At 34.3% G+C, this 18,879-nt stretch overlaps 1 protein-coding gene across 36 annotated transcripts in view; it reads right to left on the bottom strand.

Annotated features, from left to right (window-relative positions):
* Positions 1-12,234, bottom strand: part of foxo (forkhead box, sub-group O) — a 172,039-nt gene extending 159,805 nt beyond the window's left edge. For 2 of the 36 annotated variants that reach the window (XM_073959839.1, XM_073959865.1), the window contains exons 1-2: positions 12,022-12,234; positions 3,481-3,793 (exon numbers count right to left, since the gene is read on the bottom strand). The gene's annotated coding sequence lies outside the window, so the exon portion shown is untranslated. Of the gene's footprint in view, positions 1-3,480; positions 3,794-3,925; positions 4,259-10,962 lie in introns of those variants that run through there. The other 34 variants (XM_073959853.1, XM_073959873.1, XM_073959850.1 and 31 more) reach the window with 29 other exon arrangements.
* Between the last annotated feature and the right edge of the window lie 6,645 nt (positions 12,235-18,879).

Genomic DNA, 18,879 nt, shown 5'->3' with positions numbered 1-18,879 from the left:
GATGTAGTTTATTCACTCAGAACTCAAAATGCAAAATAACATCCAAATCGGTTGGATAATTTGGCCAAAATCGTCAAAATACCATAAATCTGGCCGTACCTTTCTATGGGAGCTATACCCAAATATGGACCTACATCCACTAAAAATGGTTTTCGATCTTTTTGGCTTGTTATAAACCTACGTTTTAAATTTGGAAGCGACAGCTCGATTAGAACTATTTTTGGCACTCTTTTCCATACAAGTGGGACCACTGTGCGATGTGGCATTGTCTTCAGTTTAGTTTGCAAAAAACTGTATAACGCTTATAATTTGCACAAAGTGCATACACTTTTTATGCGCATCCGATTTCAGTATCAACCGTGGAAAAATACATAGATCTAAACCTATTTCAATAAAATCCATCAAGAACCGTGAATGTAGGTAGCATCACACAGTATTTTTGGGATAAATTGGATAATGCTCCCATGCCACTAAATTTTTTAAACCGTTGTTTTCGCAAAAACGCGATTGATGTGTCAGTTTCTTCATTGAAATGGAAACGATCCACAGAAAACGCGTATAAGTCCGCCATATTTTTAAAAAAAATTTTTTGAAAATTTTTCAATTTTTGCAGTTGCCGTTTCCGCAGTTCTAGTGGATGAAAAACTAAAATATCGCGGGGTACCAGCATACTCAAAAGGATATTGTAAATACTGTACTCAAAAAATAGGTTTTTCAGAAAAAATATTGCACTAAATTTTGGCTTTGGCAGTAGAAAACTGTGATGTTGTATGGGCTACACAGCCATTATACATATGTATCAAATTATGCGTAATCGCGAGTACTGTAATCCTACGATTGGCTTTATGAAATTCCCGAGTGTTAGTTAAATGTTCAAGTTAAATAAAAAATACAAAAACACCTAAAATCCGGCTTCAAAATGTCAGCATCCATAAAATGTGGATGCAGGGGAAATGTTTAAAAGTGATACATTAGAAGTGTAATCTTCATTTTATATTCTTCTACTTTTACTTTGGACAGATGTCCGTCCGTTTGAATGGTTAACCAGCAATCGAATAGCAACGTAAAAAACCTCGCTAGATTCAACGTGTTTGTGCCTATGTTTATTCATTTACGCGGTCATGTCTTCAAATTCCATTTTTTTTTTTTTGCTATAATTCTGAGCTTTGTTCAAAAACACTTAATTTTATCCAGTAAAGGTCATAGTTACTGGTAAACTACAATAGTTCGCGTATTATAATAGTGCAAACCTTGGCTTCATGGAAACTAAATTTTTTTGTCCTTTACTCATATATTTTATAAAAAATTTACGTTATTTTAAATCCATGTTGATTGAAAAAATACTTTTTATAAATCCACGTTGATTGGCGAAAAAAAATCGTTGATAGAAAAAAGCTTTAAAAAATCTGCCGTTAGTGAAAAATGTTTTAAAAAATAAAAGGCGCAAGTCTGTAGATTTCAAAACTTTTTGCGGAAATTTGCGGTTTTCTCAGTTATAACCAAGAGTTTAACTTGGTTTTTAGGTGCTGAATTTATATATTTTTTGGATATTTTTCAGGTATTTTATTTCCTTTTCTTATGTGTATGTCCAATGAAATGTTTTTTTGTGCTATTAGTGATTTATTTTATCATGGCAACTTGGAGACGACCTGAAAACTCGTGAAAGAAAAATAAAAGCACTTGGGGCATACACTTTAATAAATATGTTTCTTATTTGTGACACCCTAATGTTGCAACACGCCTAAACGTGGAAATTTTCCCTGCACTGAGAACCAAAAATATGTTATTACAGGTAGTTCTGCAGAAAAAGGTGATTTAATCCTATAAAGTACAGAAAGTGGATGGCAACCCCATATGAAGGATGATATCATATTTCTTTATAAGGTGAGTTCACTATTAAAGCCTATTCCGTTGTGAAAATTTGGTTAACATATGTAATATACATTAAATGGAGATAGAAATCATGCAAGGAATATAGCAAATCATGGACCAATATTTACAATTTTCTCGGGGAGTTTTACTATGCTATAAGAACACCTAGTACCGGATTACAGCGAATTCAGTTGAACAATGTGTGAACATAACAGTAAAGTACCACAATGCAGGATGATTTGTTATATGGGAAACACGCGAAAATGTGGACATAGGACTCCAATATTTTTCTTAATGTGTTTTTTGGCCTCGAGGACCAATTGATAAAAATTTCAGTTCGATATATTATCTAGAATTTTGGTCACACTTTCCCATGTAAATGCCACCACTGTGCGTTGTTTGAAAAAAATCCACGTTGATAAAAAAATATTTTTCAAAAAAATCACGTTGATTGTAAAAATATTTTTTTTAAATCTACGTTGATTGAAAATATTTTTTTTAAATCCACATTGATTGAAAAACTATTTTTTTTAATCCACGTGGATACATATAAGTTTTTGGATCAAATGGAAAAAATTTAGAGGATAGGGTGGGTCGCTCTTATATACACCGTACCTAGAGTCATTTAATCTACCAAATAAAAAGCCCGGAATATTTTGTTCCCAAATGTGCAAAAACAGTAAAAGATGGGCGGATGAAACTTGGCTCAAATGAAAGGTCTCTCGAATAGGTATGATGGCCATATATAGTTTATATATTTATAAACCAATTTCGGAGAGCTGCATTGGACTCTGCGGAGCTATGTTAACCAATTATAACAGATCTATTAACTATATGTGTCATCGCTAATTAGTGTCTCGTTTAAAAATTTCCAATATGTATAATTTTCCAATTTATCTTCATACCCATAGTAGTAATTGTGCTCATTGATTTTTAAATAAAATCTCACTGAAAGTTTTACAAGATGTGTACATTAAAATTAGATTTGTGGTTTTCATAGAAAACCACATATTTCCAAAATTGAAAATTTTCAGAAGAGCATTTTTTTATTGTTTTTTTTTATTTAATTGTTGTCTTAATATATATTTTTTTAATAATTTAAATATTAATTTTTATACATGAAGATTTGGTATCACCATTCTTGCTAAGCTTTATGTGAACTTAAATGCATATTTTTATTATATTCAATGCATAGTTAAATGAATGTAGGAATCGTTCTATTTTATTGCAATATTGTATGATGAAATTTCAAAGCATTATTCCATCACTGCAGGATGATTTAATTATTTTTTATGTTCGAACAAATTTTAAAACGTAGTTAATCAAAAGAGAAGAAATAATTAATTTAATACACGAATAATAACCAACAAACATAAACATCTCCTCAGAAGTATAAATAGCGATAATAAATTGTATGAATATAGAAACAAATTATAGAACCGATCAAAGTGTTTGAAAAAAAAACCAATACAAAATCGTAAATAAATAACATGTAATAAACGGATTGTGAAAGCACAAAAGGACGGCAAATATATTGATATATGTATATTTTAACATAACATTAATACTATATATTAAAAATCAAAAAAGAAAATTAAAAGCACTTACCACCCTATTTAACAATCCAAAAAACCCGGAAATTGCCTTTGTTTTGGATATGTTGGCTAATGAATGCTAAGCGGCTGAACACTTGTAATATAGAGCTCAAATGTTTAGATGTTTTATACTGCGGTGATGTCCAGGCAATGATGACAACGTTGTTTAATTTTTTAAGAGATCCAGATGTTGTAGTTGAGTGCAGTTTTTATTTGATATTAGCTTTGTTTGTTTATTTTATTTATTAAATTGATTTAATTGTGGTTTTAAACAAAATTAAACGCTTAAATATTGTGCGTTAATATTTTATTTCAAGATTTTATTCCTGTTTGAAGAAAGAAATAATATTATAAATATGTATTGTTATTGCTTAAATTTTTCACTATTGTTATTAATTTTTAAGTTTTTGGTTTGTTGTTTTTTATATATTTTTATTTAATATTTTTGTGATTTATACCCAGAGGAAAGATCACGCACGCACGCTTGTGGGAGTTATAAATTATTTTTGTTTTTCTTTAACTTTAAATTATATAGATTGGAATCCTTTTTACATCTTCACACAAAAATTAAAGTTATTAATTTATTTTCATTTATTTATTTATTACTTTGGAACATTGGTGGCGTTTTTTATTGGGATAGCTTTTTACAATTTTGTTTTTATGGGGAGGGTATTCAAAGTTGGTTTTGGCCAAAAAGTTTGTAACGCATCGAAATAATGGACGTAGACATATACCAAAATGAATGTCTCAACGAGCTGAGTCGATCTGGCTATGTGTGTCCGTCCGCCCGTCTGTCCATCTAAGCTATTACAATTTTAATATTTTGAAGTTTTTACTTTAATGACAATTACCTCTGTTTCTATTTAGTGTACTAAAGACATATAAAATGCTAAACAAGAAGACCAATAAAGCTTTCAATCAGTACCAGGTAGATATCGACAGTAGTCAAATATAAATTTCAATATTATTTATTTTGGTTCAGTTCGTCTTAAGTCATTTGGTATAAAAGCCAGATAAGTGAAAACTTTAGTATCTCCATAAAAGAAATGTTTACTACGCAGCAAAATTTGAAGGAAGGGGTTCCATGCGATGACGTCATTTCATGTTATCTTTTGCATTGGTTAAAACGATGTCGTGAAAGATCCGATATTTTCATTAGCATTTGAACCAATGCAAAGGAAGTCGTGAAAGATCTGATATTTTCATCAGAATTTGAACCCATTCCATCGATCCAATAGAGATAAATTTTGTGTTTTTTTATACACATTTTTCTAAATATATAAGATTAATTATTTACATGGTCTTGATGTTGTCGGAGACTCGAAATCACAACAAACGTTTAAAACTCTCGTCGTAATGATAATGTCATTGCAAAGGGTTGGTGAAAATGACATGCCAAAGCATTGGTGGAAATGGCATGCCAAAGCTTTGTTGAAAATGACATGTCAAAGCATTGGTGTAAATGACATGCTTTGGATCCAAAAATGAATAGCATCTTTTGGGGTCCACGCTCATATAAAATTCATCGATGAAGATGCTAAAAAGATGATATGCCAGATCACATGCACCCATGACTGAATGGCATCTTTGGCATCAAACATTTTGCCGGGTAGTGAAAAGCTTATGAACAGGGTTAGTGGTCTGGTGTATCACATAGTCGGACCCGTCCCGACTACTGCCCTTGCTCACTTGTTTTTTTTTTTTTCAAAATAAACTGGCTTAATCCCATTTTGTTATGTTGCATTCGTTGTAGTTCAACGACACACACCAGTGGAAAAGCTTTGTCTTGCTTTTCAAACACTTTCGTCGGCGTTGTGTGCGGCTGCCAAAGGAAAACTTCTCATTGAAGTTTTTTCTTTTTTACTTTTATAGTTCGAGCTGGCGATTGATGTTTGGGTATAAAAAGTTGTTTGTTGAAGAAGTTATTGAAAAATAACTTCGGTGGAGAATATCCGCAAACAAGAAACAAGGGAACTGATGAGATCCTGTGGCGAGGATCGAAGCTAGTCTTCCCTGCCTTACCCCTTGGCGAACAATGCCAAACTTTTTCCACTAATAAATTTGTTGTTTTAAAATAATAACACAACAACAAAGGGATTAAGCCAGACTATTTTAAAAAAGCATTTTTTTGCATCGCATCTGGGATCAATTTAAATCTCAAAAGGAATTCTTTAATATTGGTCACATTTAATTAAGTGTGCTCGACCAAGTCTGGGGTATTCGTCATTACAATTAAAATGCAAAAAATTTAAAATTAGGATGGATTGTTGACCGTTGCTTCTTCTCGGTTATGTGGCCAGTAAAGTCTTTTGAAATACCCCTAATAGAAGCGAAGATATTCGCATAAGAATAAGACAGTGAATACCTTCATTTCGTACAGAATATTTGTCTGACCATGTGACCAAAATTAATAATAGCGCGATTACTAGTTCAAGATGAACCGACGGCCGGACATAAAATACCAGATTGATTCAGTCGTCGAGATATTCATCTTAGCTTATAAAAGGGGTTTCTAATAAGAGGTTTTATTTTGATATTCAAAGAAAAACAAAATTTTTGAGACAAATTATTGGATGTTTATTTTGTAATAAAGAGGAAGGTATACCGTTAAGCGGTATAAGGTATACATACCATCAGTTTTGACTGCCGATGTTTTTTTTTTTTTTTTGAAATATCGATTAATATCAAACTGTTCAGTCATTACAAACCATTTTATGGTTGCCAGATGACTGGCAAAAACTAACGGCCACACTGGCAAGCAACCGATTATTTTAGTAACACTGATGGTGTGTACCCCGCTTTAATAATGAAAAACAATATCAGTAAAATGGCCACCACGAGCAAGCTTTCAATATTATATCTATTTTTATGAAAAATCGCAAAGGGGCTGCACTATGTCATCGATAGCCTCGCGAATTCCATCTTTGAGGTCTTGAATCGACACTGGGACGTTGGCGTAGAACTAATTTTTACGTGGGCCTTAAATGTTATCCTCTTCGAGGGATAACATGGTCCGAAAACTTTTCCTATGGATGTGCGTACTTGTGTGACAAGTAGCGCCATCTTGCTGGAAGTAAACATTATTAATCATCTCCATCCAGCGTAACTATTAATCCGACCTAATTTTCGAAAAAGTAAGGTCAAACTACCCCGCCAGACCATAAAACGCACCAAACAGGCACACGTTGAGGGTGGAGAAGCTTCTCAGCAATAAATCTTGCGGTTTTCGAGCCCCAGATGAGATGGAAATGGACCTCATCTGTCTAGATGATTTTTCTACATAAACAGTAATCGACATTCCAAATGTCAAGGTTATAGCTTCAGCGGTTTCGTTTGGCCATTGATTTGTCAGACAGTTTCGCATATTATGCCGCTCTTTTATTTGTATATACATTATCCATTCCAAGCTCCATGTTTTTATACCCCCACCTCAGGGTATATAACTTTCATACGACCAAAAATTGTGCCTCATCGAATTTCTGTTTTAGACCCCAAGTATGTTTGGACGAAATCCGTTTCAGACAATTCGAAATTGACTTAGCCTTGTCCGTTCGTCTGTCTGGCTAGCTGGTGCGCACGATAACTCTCGAACGGATCAACCGATTTGGTTCAAATTTTGGGTATCGTAATATTTTGTCCAAACTTAGTTTAAATTAGAAGATAGACCATATCGGTCCACGGCACGAAATTTTTACCATGGTTAGATCTTCTCGTCCTGATTACAAAAATATAACGCTTTTCAGGTGGAAGTCCATACTTCCCGAGATATGAGCCTCTGAAGTTTCGAAAATTTCCTTGTTTACTTGGAAAAAAAATTACAATTTAAAAGAAAATTTTATTCCCGTGCCCAAGATTTGATCCTGTCCATAGGAGAAAGTCGTAAAATCAGGCCGAAGGCCTCCAACTTGGAAAAAATTACAATTTAAAATAAAATTTTGTTCCCGTGTCCGAGATTTGCACCTGTCCATAGGAGAAAGTCTAAAATCCACGGCCGAAGGTATTCCGCAAGCTTTACAATGGTACTCATATTGTCATTATCCGTCAAAAAATTACGAAGTTATAAACAAGGGAATTTCCGGAACTTCAAAGGCCCATATCTCGGGAAGTATGGACATCCCCACAAAGAACTGTATATTTTTGTAACCAGGAAGGGAAGATCTACCTGTTGTAAAAATTTCAGATTTTCCTGCCAGCTGTTCGTATAATCAATTTGTTCCCGATCCACTCTTTCCGGTACATACACCACAAACATTTTCGCTAAAATGGAGCGCATGATAATTCTCGAAGGTAGTAACAGAATTGGGGCATAAGATGAGTTTACGCAGTAAGCTCGTATCGGAATGAAATTTTTCAAAGGTAGATCTCGTCACCCCGATTACAAAAATATATAACATTTGTTACCGAAACCCCTACATCCCGAGATATGGGCCTCTGAATTTGCGAAAATTCCCTTGTTAAAGGTCGGCTACTTAGTGAAAAAATTACAATGTAAAAATATATTGTTCCCGCGACCGTAGGAGGAAGTCTTAAATTCACTTAATGTTAAATCATTAAAATGTTTTTTTTTCACGTATTGCATAAACTCAACGTGTTCCTGAATTGGTCACAACTTTTCATATCGAGGCATAGGTCAGATTTGAATATGGACTAAATCGGTATACTCTTTCGTGTACCTCCCAAAAAAGGTTTAACAACTCGTCTCGGATCGTTTTAAAATGTTTTGCAACAAGTTCTTCTTGCGACTATGTTATGATGCCGCATTTTTTGATCGGAGGTAAGACCATAAGTACTTCCTAAGATAATAACTCAAGAGCTCAAAACAGCCTGTCGGCACCAACTAAACCGGGTAGTACGTAAGATATGGGATAAACCATTTTGGTCCAAACATTGTACATGCATCTACTATTTCTTATAGGCTCGAATTATATCCGAATATTGACTATATCGGACCAATCTGTCGGGTACATCCCACACAAAGTTTGGAATGCGTACATTTTAAGAACTCGTCTGGCATCGTTTATAATTTTTGGCAACATTTTGTATATTTGATCCTAGTTACGACAAATTACACACCATCATGTTATGTGGTAGATACTAGATTCCATCCGCCCTTGTGTTGTCCATAAACCATAACAGGGCTTATTTTAAATTTATGGCGGAATTGATTAACGAGGAACCTCCATTATCAGTAGACTGCGGAATCCTATGCAAATGCATAAATGCTTAGGATGGTCGTAGAGAAAATCTGATTAGACAGAAACTCGTTTTATTACAAAATAAAACGAATTAGGCACAGCAATTTTTGCATATTTTGCATATTCTGCATATCGTGCATATTTTGACATATTTTTACATATCTGCATAAAACGAGCATATGCAAAACCATATACAGAAATATATTCAAGGATTTTTGGTCTAAATATCCCACCGAAATGGATTAAATTTGGTATTAAGTCTTCGTTAGGGGTATGCAACTTTACAACTGAAATCTGTCCGCATAGGTCCACGTCTTCATATAGCCCCCATAGAACGGTACCTCCCGAGTTTCGGTATTTTGAAGGTTGTGGCCTCAATATCCCACAGAAATGACTGAAATTTGGTATTTTGTCTTCGTTGTGGGTACAAACCTTTCCACCTGAAATTTGTCGGTTTTAGGTTGTGCCCTCAATATCCCACCAAAATGACTAAAATTTGGCATTTTGTCTTCGTTGTGGATATAAAACTTTCCACCTGAAATTTATCGGTATAGGTCCACATCTTCATATAGCCCCCATAGAACGGTACCTCCCGATTTTCGGTATTTTGAAGGTTGTGGCCTCAATATCCCTCCGAAATGGCTGAAATTTGGTATTAAGTCTTCCTTTTGGGGTAAAACACTGTTCAGCTAAAATTTGTCGGTATAGGTCCATGTCTTCATATAGCCCCCATAGAACGGTACCTCCGGATTTCTGGTATTTTGAAGGTTGTGCCCTCAATATCCCTCCGAAATGGCTAAAATTTTGTATTAAGTCTTCCTTTACGGGTAAAAAACTGTCCACCTAAAATTTTTCGGTTTAGGTTGAGGTCTTCATATAGCCCCCATAGAAAGATACCTCCCGATTTTCGGTATTTTGAAGGTTGTGGCTGTGGTTATATACATATTTCTCTATTTTATTGACTTATCTGAAGAGAATTTTAAACAGAAAAATTGTACACTCAAACATTTTTGTACCTATTATTGAAATATTTGTTGCATGAGAAAATATGTAAAATGCATAAATTTTGCATATGCAAAAATTTATGAATTTTGCATAATTTTGCATATGTCATATGTTTCGATTGCAATGTAATCAGAAGCCAAAAATATGCCGAGTCCCAAAATTTGACATGAATCGGACCAAAAATAGGGGTTGCATAAAATTCCGCTGTCTAATTATCAGGGAAATGGAAATGCAGATTTTTTGTTTATTTTTCATCGATTAATCGTGAAAAAAATGTTTTCCGGGGTTATAATTTATTTAGTTTAGTTGGATTTTTCATAGAAAAATCGGTAACATGAAAGAAATATACATATAACCAACGAGCTGGAAATAGTTCCAATAAAAATAGCTGCTTCCATGGAATTCATTCTTTCATCTAGTTGGTTTCGAAATGACACAAAACATTTTAATGGGCAAAAATTCGCAAAACGAAAGCATTATTATAAATTGATATTGGTAAACTCAACTGGGGGTACTTCTCGAGTAGTTGGCTCATACTGTATGTCAAAAACATGTACATTTCATAAATTCCAAAATATATACTACGTCACAAACATTCACAATCTCTTCAACTTAATTAAATGCCAATAAAATTTGAAAAAAATCAAAATTCTTCAACTTGTTGATTTTTTTTCTCAGTTGTAATTGTAATGTTTATTACGACGACAATGATGATGATGATGATGACGTTGTTGTTTTTGTTTTTATACAATACTTTTATTTTTGTTATTGTTTTATATTTAAATATTAGTGATAGTAGAGCACTCGCGAGGAATAAATACAAATACATTCACAATAAATCCGGGAGAGTTAAGAATTTCAAAGGAGAGAGGAAAAGCTTTTTTTAATTTTTCTCTCTAAAACTGATAATAGTGTGGATCACCATCAACATCATCATCACCACACACGATCCACGACCGACAACAAGAATCAAAGAACAACAAATAACCCGAATGATCAAAGAACGAACGTAGAAAACGAACAGAATAAAAACGTAAAGTTGGTAAAAATTTACAATCACGTAACAAAATAGAATAGAAAATAACAAAGAAAACACAATTGGAAAATATTTAAAAATTCAAATTTTTTTAGAGGGATTGCGAGGTTTCATATTGTATTTAACTATTTCTTTTTTATTATTTACTCCCCCATTATCATAATTACAGTTATTCTTGCACATAACACAAAAAATAATCGAAAAAATAATTTTTTTGCGTTTATTTTCAATTTTATTTCACTTGGACGCACACACACACTTAAAATTTGATATGAATATTTGTCGTAGATGTGTTAGTGTGTGGATAATATTTTTTTTAATTCTTTCCTTATTCATTTTCTTTTGCGTTTTTGGCTTTTTATGTTTTCGTTTTCGATTATATTTCTTCGTCGCGTATAGCCAGGCAAGGCATTATATTTTGCTTACGATTCGCGTACTCGCCAAACCGAAACACACACATACACTCAAAATAACGACGTATGATCAACAACGATCGATCAGTGACACACAACAACACCACTATCTCCAACTCCCTTCTTGATCTTCTCCACCACCGCCGCTGATTTAACGCATATTTTCATGCCAAAAACGAAAGAGAATTGGAAAGAGCGCGCAAATACCACCTCACCGAGCCTCTTCTTCATCGCTGTTACACCATCAACATCAGCGGAGGTATTATATTTTTGTCGTATCATTTCATGGCTCCGATCATAAGAATTTAAAAATCAACAACAACAAAAGAAAACAAACACACTTCTGAAACGTTTCACCGTGGAGAAGAGACAAGGAGAGGCATTCGAAGTATTATATTCTGTATGGTGGTTTCAGAGGTTGATGATTTAATAAAAAATGTTATCATTTCAAAAATTCTGAATATTTAACATTTTCTTGCACATTCCATTTTGTCACTGTTTTTATTGCATTTTATTTTTTCTTTCTTTTCTTTGTATTGAGTTTCGTTTTGTTATTATTTTTTTTTTTTCGATATTTCTCTCTATTTTATTTTTTTAAACCAAATTTCACATTTCAAAGATCACTACCCAAATGGTGGCATACAATTATTTTTCAAACACAGAAAACGAACGACCTCGTGGCTTTTAAGCTTAAAACGTGTTATACGGTCTCTACCTGCTTACAAGTTGGATGCGAACTGACAACTGATTCGTTGCTGTTTACTGGCAACCCGATTTAGTGGTTCAATACAACAATAAAATTCCCCATCTCCACTTGGTTCTCTCACTCACTCATAGTCGAGAAGCGAACAAACATCTCACACACACACACAACAGGCCGCCCAGCAAAATACCGAAAAACTTACTCGAGAGCAAAAAAGGCAAGCAAACAACCACCACCGTTACTAGTACGAACGAATAGTATTATTGTTCTCCCCACCAAACCAAGCCCCAACTATCAAACCACACAACAATCAGCCGTAAAACGTAAGTATTGTCGTGCGAACACTTAAAATACGAACAAAACACGAAGAGGCCAAGAGCTAACGACCGTTTGGTACCATTTCCCCCATCTCAATATTGGAGAGGCTTCTCACAATCCGCCCCCTCCCCCATTTCAACAAACAAGAGAGCAAAAGAAAACTCACATGTGAGCTCCATTAAGTGTTGTTGTATGTGCTGCGCATTGTTGGTTGGGGAGAGCACAAGTGTTCATTTCAATGTGATTAACCTCTCCCCAACACTCTGTGCTTCTCATTTGTGTGTCATTGCATTGAAATACAATCCACAAAATGGGTTCATTTCATTGGCCCCAATAAAAGTAACCAGATTACACCCAAAGAAAGTTGCTGCACTGAGGAAGCAAGTAGATAGCTAATGATTGCGACGCAGTTTAATTTTTTAAACTACGTAGCAAAGCCGATATGGTTCGTAATAAACGCCGATTATGATGTCGGGACCCTTCGTTGCAATGAGGTTATCATCATCAGCCTAGTTCAGGCGCGCTCGACTGAAAACCACGGTAGGTGGTTCTTTGTACCGGAACTAAAAGCGTTTCGGCCAGCGGCTACCAACCATGCCTAAAACCTATTATTGTAATACAATAGAGTGATTTTATCTCAAAGGGAAAAAATCGATGTCATTTCTTTGGCGGCAAGTTTTATGCCACTCCGTCCAAACCTGGTGGCCGGAAATGGGGAAGTTTTCGTTTTCTGGGAAGTAGTACGAGTTCCGTCGTCTCCGGGTTGACCCCAAGACGATTGTCGTGGGTCCAGATTGACAGTTGTACCAGAGCACCTTGCACAAGGCCAGACAAGGCTGGTATAGATTTACCACTAATCAGCGCTACAGCATCATTAGTATAATCCAACACTTTAATTCTCAGCTGATCGAACCACAAAAGAATTTAATTTATCACCAAATGCCAGAGTAGAGGTGAGACAAAGTTTGAATTTTCATATTCTTATTAACGTGCCCACAAGGAGGCCTCTCTAACATATGTCCCAAACATAACATATGTTTGAGTCCTGCAAACAAATATATGTTTGGGTACAAACAAATTATATGTTTGGATGCAAACAAATTATATTTTTGGGTGCAAACAAATATTTGTTTGGGTACAAACTAATATTTGTTTGAATGCAAACTCATACACACCCAAAAGACACGAAAAAACACATGCACCAGTGGGCGCTTACTGCGAGCAAGGGAGTGTAAATTTCAATGTAAAACACATTGGAATGTATACTCACTTGCTCTAAGTAAGCGTTCACTGGCTATCTCTGTCATATACACACATTTATAAATGGTGGTGGCTTATTGAAAGGCAAAAGCAACAACAGACACATAGTTACATAAAAAATTCCAAAGAAATACATAACAGACTTTTATAAAAGAAAAACTGAATGAAATAATTTATAAAAAGTCACACTTTTAACCAGTAAGGACGGGATCATAGTCGGGCGGGGCCAACTATATGATACCCTAGATATAAATCAATTTGAACTGATTTCTATATAATATGGTACACTTATTACTAGACAACATTTCGTCACATATTCCAAATTTCATCAAAATTGGACAGATGTACGGTGTTTATTGCAGCAAATACGTCAAATCGGCCGAAAATATATATGGGAGCTATATCCAAATCTGAACCGATCTCGATGTAATTTGGCACATTTATTTTAAGATCGAATTCAGTCACATATTCCAAATTTCATCAAAATCGGACGTATATAGCGTGTTTGGGGCAGCAAATTCGTCAAATCGGCTGAAAATGTATATGGGAGCTACATATGTATATCCAAATCTGAACCGATTACGATATAATTCGAAACACTTATTTCTAGACGAGTTCAGTCACACATTCCAAATTTCATCATAATCGGAAGTATGTAGCGTGTTTGGTGCAGCAAATACGTCAAATCGGACGAAAATAAATATGGGAGCTACAGTGGCGGCCATATAATTAAGAACGACATCGTATTAAAAAGTATTAAGGTGGAAATGGCTCATACGAAACTATTTCCCAGACAATTTCCTCGTAAAGGACTCAAAGAAGTGGGATAAAAGCCAATTTAAGGGTAAGTAAGCGCCAATTATGGAACGACAATCACAGGGTATCGTTTAGAGCGTCATCGAGGAAATGAGAAGAAGCCAAATCTGTGGCTTTAGATCCCAAAAATAAAACAAATTCGTCAAATTATGGGCAAATTTTTGAAAACGTTAGGTATGCCCTAATTATCAAAGTTAGATGCAATAATATGTACCATTGAAGGACATTTGATACTAAAAATGAATCAAAGTAACCGATTTCTAAAATACATAATGATATATTCACATATTGTGTATGAAAATTACCTTAAAGTAACTTTTACTTATATCGTTCTTAATTATGTGGCCAGGTCGATTTATGACTATTTTAATAAATCGTGGTTTCTTTCGTATAAACGAGGGAGAATTAAAACATGTTTTGGCGTTATTTGAAAGTGCTTACCGTGTACTTTATTTACAAATTTTGTTCCATATAAATATTCAAATATTTGGAACGTAGCAAGTCAAATACTTTTTAATACGATGTCGTTCTTAATTATATGGCCGCCACTGTATATCCAAATCTGAACCGATATCGATGTAATTCGACACACACACGAGTTCAGTCACACATTCCAAATTTCATCATAATCGGACGTATATAGCGTGTTTGGTGCAGCAAATACGTCAAATCGGACGAAAATATATATGGGAGCTGTATCCAAATCTGAACCGATTTCGGTATAATTGAGCAAGCTTATTTCTAGACCGAGTTCAGTCACACATTCCAAACTTCATCGAAATCAACGTATATAGCGTGTTTGGTGCCGCAAATACGTCAAATAGGCCGAAAATTTATATGAGAGCCAAATCCAAATCTGAACCGATTTTCACCAAAAGCAATAGCGTTCTTCCTAAAAAAAAATATATTTCCCAATTTTCAGCTGAATCGGACAAAAAATGCGACCTGTACGTTGCAAACAAAAATACATGGACAGACGGACGGGCATGCATAAATCGACTCAGAAAGTGATTATATGTATATCCCCAAAAGGAGCTATGGTTTTATTTCGTTTCGCTTCGGACGGACATGCATAAATCGACTCAGAAAGTGATTATATGTATATCCCCAAAAGGAGCTATGGTTTTATTTCGTTTCCTTTTGTAAGTTAGACCTACGAGAGCTTAGGTCTGAAAAAAAATTAAGATCGTCTAGATCCTAATTAAGATCTTCTAGATCTTGTACGCGTTACTTTGTCGAAAAGGAACGCGGACCCTTTTAAACCCGGAGTTCAATTATCAAAATTGAACTTAAGTGACACTTATCAAAAGTTTCGCCGCTCCCGAATTAAAAAACCGTTTGTTGATTTAAGACGACTTTATTCACTGACAGTTGGTAAAAGAGTCAAGTTAATGTTGTATTACAATCATAAATAGATTACAAATATTTGCTTATTTGACATTATGATTTTCCATGAAATCATGTCACTTAGCTTTTAATAATTTGTTGTTACCAAATTCTATTAAATTTGTCTGCACGCGTCGAGCATTGCATTGGTTGACCGGAAATTGCATTTCTTGGGTTTATTGAAATCGGACAGACGAAATGTTCTGCAAAGCAGTTTCATTGGGTTGGCTGCTTTTGCAACGGAAGTGTATTTTCTGATTTATTAAAATAATTAATTGGAATTTAATATTTGGGGCAGATGAATGTCTGCAATGTGCTTTTTGCAACGGAAGTGTATTTTCTGATTTATTAAAATAATTAATTGGAATTTAATATTTGGGGCAGATGAATGTCTGCAATGTAGTTTAATTGGAATTGAGTTTAACAGAGTATGCAACTTTATTGTTGCTGAGCTTTAGTTTTATTAGGTAAAACAACATATTATGTGTTAACTCCTCCCCCTTTAAAAACGATTGTCCTCAATCGTTAGAAATATGGTAGGTCATCCACTTTTTGTGGCCCTGGTACTTGAACTTTGTTTTGAGTGATTGGGAGGATCTGTGTTAACCCGTGACTAGGGGCAATTGTATGAAAGACTACGTTTTGTCGTTTTTTCATGAAAAACCCAGTTATCAATAGACATATAGCAAAAATTGAAAATAGAGAGAAAATTGTATATTTGGTAACAACTGCTTCTGACTTGAGTTCATGGATGGACTTAGTATTATTAATATGCAAATGGTTTAACATTTCCAATGATAAAAGATTTATAAATTCATCTTCGACAGGCGTTTGTTGTATTGCTGGTGGATTAATTCTTGATAATGGAGCTTCTAAATTTTTGTACAATTTGTCATTAATGCGTAACGTTGCATTGTGGAATTCTATCAAAAATGTTCCATTTAAAGTCTTGTTATTTACTGTTCCACTGAAATCATTAAGAAAAATGACACCGGGTGAAATATTTTCTATCGGAGGAATATGATACGCGTTAGTTATTGGACAGGATGAATTCGATCCGTGTAGTAACGGTGGGATGCAAGTATCGTTGGAAATATTTACCAATTGGTCATTTTGACAAAATTTTACATGTTTTGTTACAACGCATTTGCTTTTTACGCCAAATATACTGTTATTATTTTTTATAATTTCATTAAACTTAGTACTTATAATTCTATTATTTCTTTTTACAGGTCTGATTAAAAAATTATGGAATATTTCTTTGCTAGTTAGAGGGATTACAATAATATATAAAAGTTTTTTCTGATTGTACAATACTTTAATTTTTGCAAATTCTAGGGCTTCTTCTATTGATGTAATAATAATGTTATCTTCTTTTATTTTTTCAAATGCAATTTTCATTTCTTCTTTATTTAACAAAAATGAGTTTACAATATTTTGTTTTGCCCATTGCATTGCGAATTTAATATTAGTTAGTTCTTCTTTTGTGAATCTAAGTTTTATCTGCATGCTGAGTGCAGCTTCATTTACATAGTTAGTATCTTGTTTTACTATTTTTGATATTTGATTTGTAATTTGGGTAAGGTTTTGTAATCTCTCTGTGAAAATATCATTTATGATTATTTGTTGATTATTATTTCGGATTGTTTGGTCTAAATCATTTTTAATCAATTCAAAATCGTCGTGATCTGGAGATCCCGCTATATATTTCCAGGCTGTGCCTATCATATTAATGGCTCTTTTTTTTCTGTATGCTTCTACTGGCTCTATGGATTCGAGGATACCGTGTATTTGTGATATTTCGTGCGTAAGGAGTGGGAAAAAAGGATTGGATTTAGGTATGGCTTGTGTTATTTTCCATTGTATGTCATTAACGAGGTTCCTGTATCTGTCTATGTCTATGATGTGGATAATGTTAAATGTTCCATCCTGTACTTTAGCTGGACCATTGTGAATTGGTACAAGATATGACTGTGTGAAGTTAAAAACATGCATGTTGATTTCTGAAGAGGTGCAAAGAAATGCTAGGGTTCTGTAAAAAGAAATATAAAGAAGGTCTCAGTTTTTAATGTTGCTTTTATGTACTACTTTTCCTGATTCTGTAAGAATAGTTGTAGAATGGTTTTCTTTTACTATCTCTTTTTTAAATCTTGGAGACAATTTGGTCCCTAGACGCTTATGGATTTTTACATAAATTTCGTCACCTGGGTCAAATTGTTTGATTGGTTCCCGATTTTTATTATGGGTTTTAAGGTCAGCTACCTGTTTGTCTCGTAATCTTTGGATATTATCTTGTCTTGCTTTATCATACATTTCGGGGTCTATGCTAACTCGTCGTCCGAAAAATACCTCGAGTGGTCTTTGTCCTGTTGTGCTATGTATAGTATAATTGTATTCGTAAATTGCTCTGTCCAATAGTTCAAGAAAAGTAGGGTATGTCCGTTCAGTTCGAAGGCAACGCATAATTTCAGCTAGGGTTGAGTGAAATCGCTCAACCTGACCGTTCACGACACTCGCGTATGGTGGAGCTTTGTAGATTTCTATTTCCAATTGGTCTTGTAACATAAAAATTATTGATGCCGAATTAAAGGATTTCTCATTGTCAAAAACTATAATTTTTGGAACACCGAATAAAAATACTAATTCTCGTAAAGGTTCTCTTATATCTTCAATGGCTCTTGACTTAATAATTCTACCCTGCGCGTATTTTGAAAATTTATCCAATGCTGTGAGGACAAGTTTATTCTCCGTTTTGAAAATATCAATGTGAAGGATTTCTCCAGGATATGAAGGTATTGGTGTTTCCCTTAGTTCAGGCTTCGGTGGATGCCTGTCGTATTTGTTTTCTTTGCAAACAGTACATTGCTTTACGATCTTGTTAATTTTATTGTTCATACTAGGAAAATAATATTTTTCGAGAATCTGTATTTTATTTTCTCTGGCATTTCTATGAGCTCTTTTGTGTGTGCTTATAATTATTTCATCCTGTTGGTTACTATCTTTAATATCTTCAACTTGGAGGTTCGTAAATCTAATGCGGTATTTTGCAAAGTGCTGTGGGAAAATTTCTTGAATTTTTCCCATTAATGTCTCGGGTGCTTTGATGCCATTGAGTACAGAGGGATTTAAGTAATTTTTCAGAATTTGGATTAACTGAGCAGGGGTATAATCTATTCCTGGAAGTATATGCCTGTGGATGGTTGGGAATACTATATCGAACTGATAGGAGTTTGTTGCACTAGGGTCAAAGATTATCTGATTCTTAAAAACGTTTATTGGT

Source organism: Musca autumnalis, unplaced genomic scaffold (genome assembly GCF_047663935.1).
Source record: "Musca autumnalis isolate F117 unplaced genomic scaffold, ASM4766393v1 scaffold_1, whole genome shotgun sequence".
In the NCBI taxonomy this organism is placed as follows: domain Eukaryota; kingdom Metazoa; phylum Arthropoda; class Insecta; order Diptera; family Muscidae; genus Musca; species Musca autumnalis.
The sequence above is the reverse complement of the archived record's forward strand: the minus strand, read 5'-3'. Positions and strand labels throughout refer to the sequence as shown.